Source organism: Octodon degus, unplaced genomic scaffold (genome assembly GCF_000260255.1).
Source record: "Octodon degus isolate 3935 unplaced genomic scaffold, OctDeg1.0 scaffold00133, whole genome shotgun sequence".
Lineage (NCBI taxonomy): Eukaryota > Metazoa > Chordata > Mammalia > Rodentia > Octodontidae > Octodon > Octodon degus.
In genome coordinates, this window is record NW_004524709.1 from 8030126 (window position 1) to 8037264 (window position 7139).

A 7139-nucleotide genomic window follows, 5' to 3' on the forward strand; every position below is an offset into this window, starting at 1 on the left:
GAAATAAACCAGACACACATGTGTAAATATCGTATAGTTTCCCTAGTAAAAGAACTCAAAAGAAGAAATGCAAATACAAAGGTATAATACAAGTAAAAGGAAAGAATAATCTCATGGACTAACTAACCAAGAGAGGGAAAAGAGAAAAGCTAGGAAACATGAATAAATCAAGTCATGCAGTTATATGTAGAAGATGGGCAAGGCAATGATCCTGAGAATCTCCAGAAGATTTTTGAATCTAGCAGTTAATTGGAAAAATTCTTCCCCTTTCTTACTATATATACTGATACCTGTGAACTAAGCTACTGCACTGCAGATGGTAATTTGTAATAGTAGTTTCAATCTTGGAGAGCCTGTCATTTTTCTTCTGAATATGGGCTGCTTGTCATGACGTGTCAGTTGCTGCTAAGATGTCTACAGGTACATGGTTGTTCAAAAAGTAGGGGGTGGTGAATGAAATCAAGAGACAGGAGAAGGAATATTGTGGGACTGTCCTGCTTCAAGGTTGTATATGGTTAGATTTTTGGACTTATGTGTAAACATAAGAAGTATATAATTCTTTATGCCTATTTTTAAAAATATATTCTAATTTAAATGTTTTTATTATATTCTGTAGGGACTTAAAGTTCAACATATCGATACTTGATGAAAAATACCTGTTCCATATTACACCTAAGACGTTTGATATTCAGACAGATAGTGAGGTTAAGCTTAACAGCCTAAGTTGTATGGTAATAACAATAAGCTTGTCTTCTGGATGGTTAACTACCTAAATTTGCAGATCAAAATTAGAGAAAAAGGAGGGCAGCAAGAAAGCCAAAATTTTGGCCCTAGCCTTCTAAGGTCAGTTAAGATTCAGGACGTAGGAGAACTTGTACTGTAACGTCATGTAACTCAGTAGTGTCCCAAATTTTCTGATCAAGGAGATTATAGGGCCAAAGAGGAAAGTGAGCTATGATGTAGAGTGTGCCTAAGGAAAGTCACATGGAAAGAAAACATTCTCTCAGGCTTTCACAGAGAGCACATTGGCCAAACAATGGCCGTGACTCATCCACATGGCTGACACTGACAAAGGTTCTACAATCTGAGGTATAGGATCTCAGGATAAATCCTGAGGGGATTTCACTGACCATATCAGACCCAAAAGCTACAACCCTTGTTGCATAGGTACTGCTTTACTTTGGTCTTAGCCATTCAGCAGAAAGGTAGAAAAACAAAATATAAGAAGTAAACTCATGCTGTTATGTTGAGCTGTAGGGGACTCAGGTCAACAATTTCTGACATTGCCAGTCAAGCAGAAGACCCAATACTATTATGGGCTACTGGACTCTTTTAGAATATTTTGCCGAGTTTACACACCTACAATATTGAAATAACATAACTGAACAACAAAAAGTTGATGCAGATGAATGTCCATTTTTTATCTGTGTATTCAAATGCCTAGATAGATGTGTAGTTACATTCTCCTAATTAATAGAGGGATTTGTTTTAATGGTGTTTGGAAGTAGGATATCATGTCTGCATCTTGTATAGCAATCAACCACTGGGAAGAATGTATACATTCTTAATGTTAATTATTGAAACTGTCCTACCAGTTTGGTTTGAAACTGTCTCATTGCTATTTGTTTCTCAATAAATGTATGGAAAAAAATAAGTGAAATAAACCAGACACACATGTGTAAAAAAAAAAAAGAAAAAGAAAAAAAAAGAAGTTCCATATAAAGGCAGCAATAATTCACATCATCACACTACTGAAAATGTACTAAACTATCTAATAATCCTAATGTGCTACAATTTTAACATTCTGAGAAATGTTAGCTTTCTTTCAAAATCCTACTATCTTCAAGTTTATCAATGTCTTTTGACTTAAGGTGAGAGTCTCAGAGTATTAAGTTGATGAGACTGGTTCAATTTAGATACTAAGACAATAAAAATAATGAATCTTAACAAATAGTATGTTTATAAGATTGAATGCATAAGTTTACAAATCATAATTTTATAGCAAGAACACTAAACAGTAAATACCTTTTACTTCCCCATTCTCCTTATCATCACACCATGAAGGAGAATTTTTAAATCCTCTCTTCCTTTTCTCTCAGCTCTGTCTTAATGCTACAGTGAGTATTTGTTGAAATTAATTAACTCATTAAGGAACTTCATTGTTTATAACACATTATTCTTTAACATAATAGGCTGAATATTCTTCCTTTGGAAGGATTTTTAATATTCTCTCTTTAAATGAAGATATAACTGAGTTCGATTCTCAAATGAACCATGTAAATTTATTGAGGTGGAGATAATTTATATAATGATAGAAGATAAAGTAACAGTATGAAACATAGGCAGATACCTAGAGTCAGAAGGTAGACCAGTGGTTGCCAGGGGCAGAGAGGGAGAAAAGGGAACTGACTATTAATATGTGGGAATTTTAGATGTGAAATATTCTCAAATTAGGTAGTGATGGTGGATTGAGTCTGTGAAAATTCTCAAAGCATTGACATTTTCACTTCAAATGGGTAAAGTTTATACTGTACCAACTGTGAAAGCTATTATAGGAAAGAGAAAGGGGAATTCCAAAATATCCTATAAAAATTAAGAGGTGAAGTGCACGGTCAAGTGAGGAGCTGTGCGCTTATGTCTGGCTCCTGTTAGTTATAGGGCGGGAACCTTTGTGAGACATGCATTTAAAGTACTCTTTTGCGGTCAATGGAATTTTGCATTCTAATCTGATCATAAGGATTTCTTAGCCCTTGGTGAACAAATTCTCTGTCAGAAGAATTCAGTTATTAAATGAGATTTTTCACATTGCAGTCAAAGTGAACTGATATATATTACCAAGTAAATCAGTGGAACATGTGCAAATAGATACACACACACAAAGTATGTTATAAATTTTGCTGTCATACTCCTATATAGAAATGTGGAAAGAGGAAAACCCTGCCCAACTTCTCCATGTAAAGACAAAAGCTATGTGTCTTCCTGAAAGTTACTATTTCCCTTGGTTTTCCTGGCTTCTATCTGATCATTTTAGGAGGTTAGTACGTCTTCCCTTCCTGCCTTTCCCTGAGCAGTAATAGAGTGATTCAGAATTTGCAGCTCTTCTGAAAACTTGACAGGGAGTGGCAGGATGACTAGATGGGGAGGAGGTTTTCAGGCAGGCTCCTAGAAAATGCAACGGCCTTCTTTTGTTGTCAGCTTGCCTCACGGACAAGGAGCCTATTTGGGTATGTGAGATGGAAAAAGAGTGACTTGCAGAGAATGCTGGAGATTCTTTCAGATTTATTTTTTAAGAATTGATAATAAATATTCAAAGGATGGCACAAGCCCTGTGCAGGTATAAGTGAGTGGGAAAAAAAACAAGGTAAAGATTCCAGATCTTCTTTGTACCTTTGACTTAATGTGTAAACATAATAATAAAAAATAAAAAAGGATCAGAAACAAGAAATTGAAATTTATAATATTCTTTACTCTTTTTGAGAAAAAACTTTAAAAATCAAAGTATATAATATTTTAATATTTGTAAACTAATTAGAAATATTAGCTTTTAATATTTGTAAACTAATTAGAAAAATAATATTGTGTAGTCATACTAGTATCATCCCTCCATGATACATAAGGATAAATTCATTTCCAAAAGATTTTTGTTCCCCCACATAGTCTGAGCCCTGATTACTAAATAATCCCTTTAAAAATAAGTGCCATTTAATTGTATTGAAGGAGACAAAGAAACTAATAGTGCTGGCTCAAGAAACCATGATGAATGGAAATTCCCAAAGTGATAGTTGGAAAACGACCAGCTGTTGGCAACTCTCTGCTTTCACACTCTAACATGACTTATAGTGGGTTAGCAAACCAACTGGATTAGTTTTGGATTGCGCTGTTCAGTTGGTTGTGGATCTGTTGCGGAAGTATCTATCCACTGATACATATCACTCATGCTTCCTTTGTCCTGAAGAGGTGCCCTCATCTTTTGTGGCATAATATTATTTTAGTACAACTTAAATGACAAAAATTCCTTGTTGTCCGAGGGTTCCATCCCTAGGCCTGCTGTGTTGGCCCAGACCCACCCCCCCGGGCACACAGAGATGGCAATTGAGACTGGGCGTGGTGGTGCGTGCCACTATATATATAAAATTGTGACTGTCTGTTCACAGTTACATATGCTTGGAGATATATAGATATAGATAGATATAGATATAGATATAGATATAGATATAGATATAGATATAGATATATGCACTTGCATAGATAGCTAAGCCATCACAAGAACACAGCAATGGAGGGTTTTCCCTAACTCTTGAAGACATATAAACAATGCTATTATGGGAAAAAAATAGTATAAAAAGTGGTAAGCACAGCTATAATTCTCTACCATCTGTAATACCAGTTCATTATTTGGAATGCTATATATGTTTTTACGTATTTTTTGTATTTTTCATGATCATGCAAAATAAATACTGACTTTTATTTATATAAAAAGCACATTTCTATTAACTTTGTTTTTATTTTTATTTTAGGGAAGGGCCTACAGCATGTTCAGTGTCTCACTAATAGATCGGACTCATAGTGATCCACTTGTTTACAGCCTCCCAAGAGCTGGGATTATAGGCACCTGCCACCCTGCCTAGTTTCAATTGCTATCTCAGTGCTCCCCAGGGGTAGGGCTGGAATGGTAGGTTGGAGGATCTAACTCCCAGCCCCTGAGCCTGCTTGCAGGCGCTTTAATCTGCTGAGCTATTTGGCCAACCCTTCTATTAACTTTCTGTGTATTCCAGTGCTAGTAAGTGTCAGAGTGAGAATCTAGATCCTTGCTTACTTGATGCCAATGACTTATCTCCTTACAGAATGTATGCTTCCACCTCAAAGTAATTAATTGAATACACATTTCAGTTAAACTCTTTCTCAGGCATGATACCAGTGGCTGAGGTTCCCAAAGGGAATTCTATTTAGGAGTTTTAATCAGATCAATTCTCCTCTTTCCAGATATGCTGTTCGCCTAACTTTGTGTTCATCTCATATGAAACCATAGATATGAACTAGGAGTTATGTGTGGGAATAAAATAGTGGTCTCTACCTGCACCCTCTGTCAAAACCTGTACATAATGGCAGTGTTGGTGACACCTGCTATGACAGAACACAGTCCCTTGTAAGTGCTTTCACTGGTGTGGCTCCCCTTCAGTTGGGGACAGGTGTAGAAGAGGCAGAACATGAGTGGGTGCTGGTGTCCTTGTAAAGTGGTCTTTGTGCTGCAAACCACTTCTTGTTCTGCTTCTTCCTGGTGGCTACTCTTCTCTTGCCAAACCCTTGTTTATCTTCCACATCTTGTCCTCTTAATGGAATAGAAACTAAAAAGAGCACTTTTGTCTTTGTGTGCCTCAGTTTCCTCCCATTCTTCTAGTTGGAATGCAGACATTCCCTGGGGAGAGTATTTGTGTGGCTGATAGGTGACTCATCTTGAACATTGCAAGGTACAGGCAAACATGTGGCTTTAAGTATGCCAGCCTTCTATGCAGCAGCAGTTGCCTGTGTATCGGGCCTCTGACTATTGAATCACTTTGTGCCAACTGCCTATTCTCAAAGCACCATCTACAAAGACAAATCAGTTTCCTGTTGTGTCAGTTGGACATGTCTCACTGAGTGTCCCCTGATCCCACCAGGTTTTGTCTTTCTTTCCTATCTCAAAGCATCTATTTTCTCCTGCCTTATCAGAGTTTTAAAAAATCATTCCTATTGAAGAAAGACATAATCTTTTCAATGATTAGAAAACTAATCTGGGCTTCCTTAAGACCCTTACATCTCAGCGAAGTCACTGACATAAAATTTAACAGAAACACAATTATGGCTTGGTGCCGAGAAAACTACTTTGGTACCAGAAATAGTGCCTTAAGTTTCTCAAATAGTTAGTTCACACTCATGTGCTTGGCTATCTGGCCAAAGAAGTCTTTGTCTTTTCCTCCATTGTGAAGATAATCCAGTTTCCTCCCTTATCTTTGCAGACTTTTATAGGATGACGTCATTATGCACAGCCCCCACTACACGTAAGGACTGTAGATTTATGTCCTTTTGCTTTACAGCAGAAAATTTACATAAATTATGCAAAATGTGCACAATTCTTTTACAGAGGGTTTTTCTCTTCTCCTTTTTTGTTTTTGTTGTTGGCAGAACTGGGAATTGAACAAAGGCCTTTGTGCTTGCCAGGAAAGCACTTATTCCATTGAGCCAATTCCCCAGCCCCTTTCACTTCTCCTTCATTTATTCATATATTTGAGTCCTTATGTATACAAGATACATACCCAATAAACGTATTTTTACCATGTTTGTAACTGTTTTATGTTCACTGTAGTTATTCATTGTTTCTATTAGTTTTTCCTCTTTTTATACCTTATCTGGATTTAATTGAACATATTAAAAACATTGTTCTGTTGGACAGTTATAGGTTCACAGGCCAACTGAGAGAAACATACAGAAATTTTCTGTATTTACCAGGTGCACAACCCTTCCCAGTACCAATAACTCACATCAGAGAGCCACATTCATTACAATCCGTGAGCTCCTATTAACTGCATTTTATCACTCAAAAGTCATAATTTACTTCTGAAATTTATTCTTGATAAATTTGACACATTTTATAGTATTGGCAAACATAATGACACATATCTACCATTTTAGTGTCATACAGAGTAATTTCACTATTCTATTATTTCTTTGGGCTCTGTCTTTTCATTGCTCTCTCTCAACTTTTAGTAACCACTAATCTTTATCTTCTGATTTTATCCATAACTTCTTTTGTCTTTTACAGAATGTTATGTACTTGAAATCGTATGTATTCATTTTAAATTGCCTTCCTTCACTTAATGTCATACAACTTGAAAGTTTTGTCATGTATTTTCATGGTTTGAGGTTCATTTCCTTTTTTGCTGAATAGGATTTTGTTGTCATATTCTACCATAGAGTTATAACCTATTTACCTTCTGAAAGACATCTTAGACTTCTTCAAGTTCTTTCAATTCTAAATGAAGCTGCTACATACATCCATGCACTGTTTTAGGTATCGACATAAATTTGTAACTCTCTGTGATAAATACCAAGGAGTTAATTAATAGGCTATATAGTAAGAATATCTAGTTTTTAAAGAAACT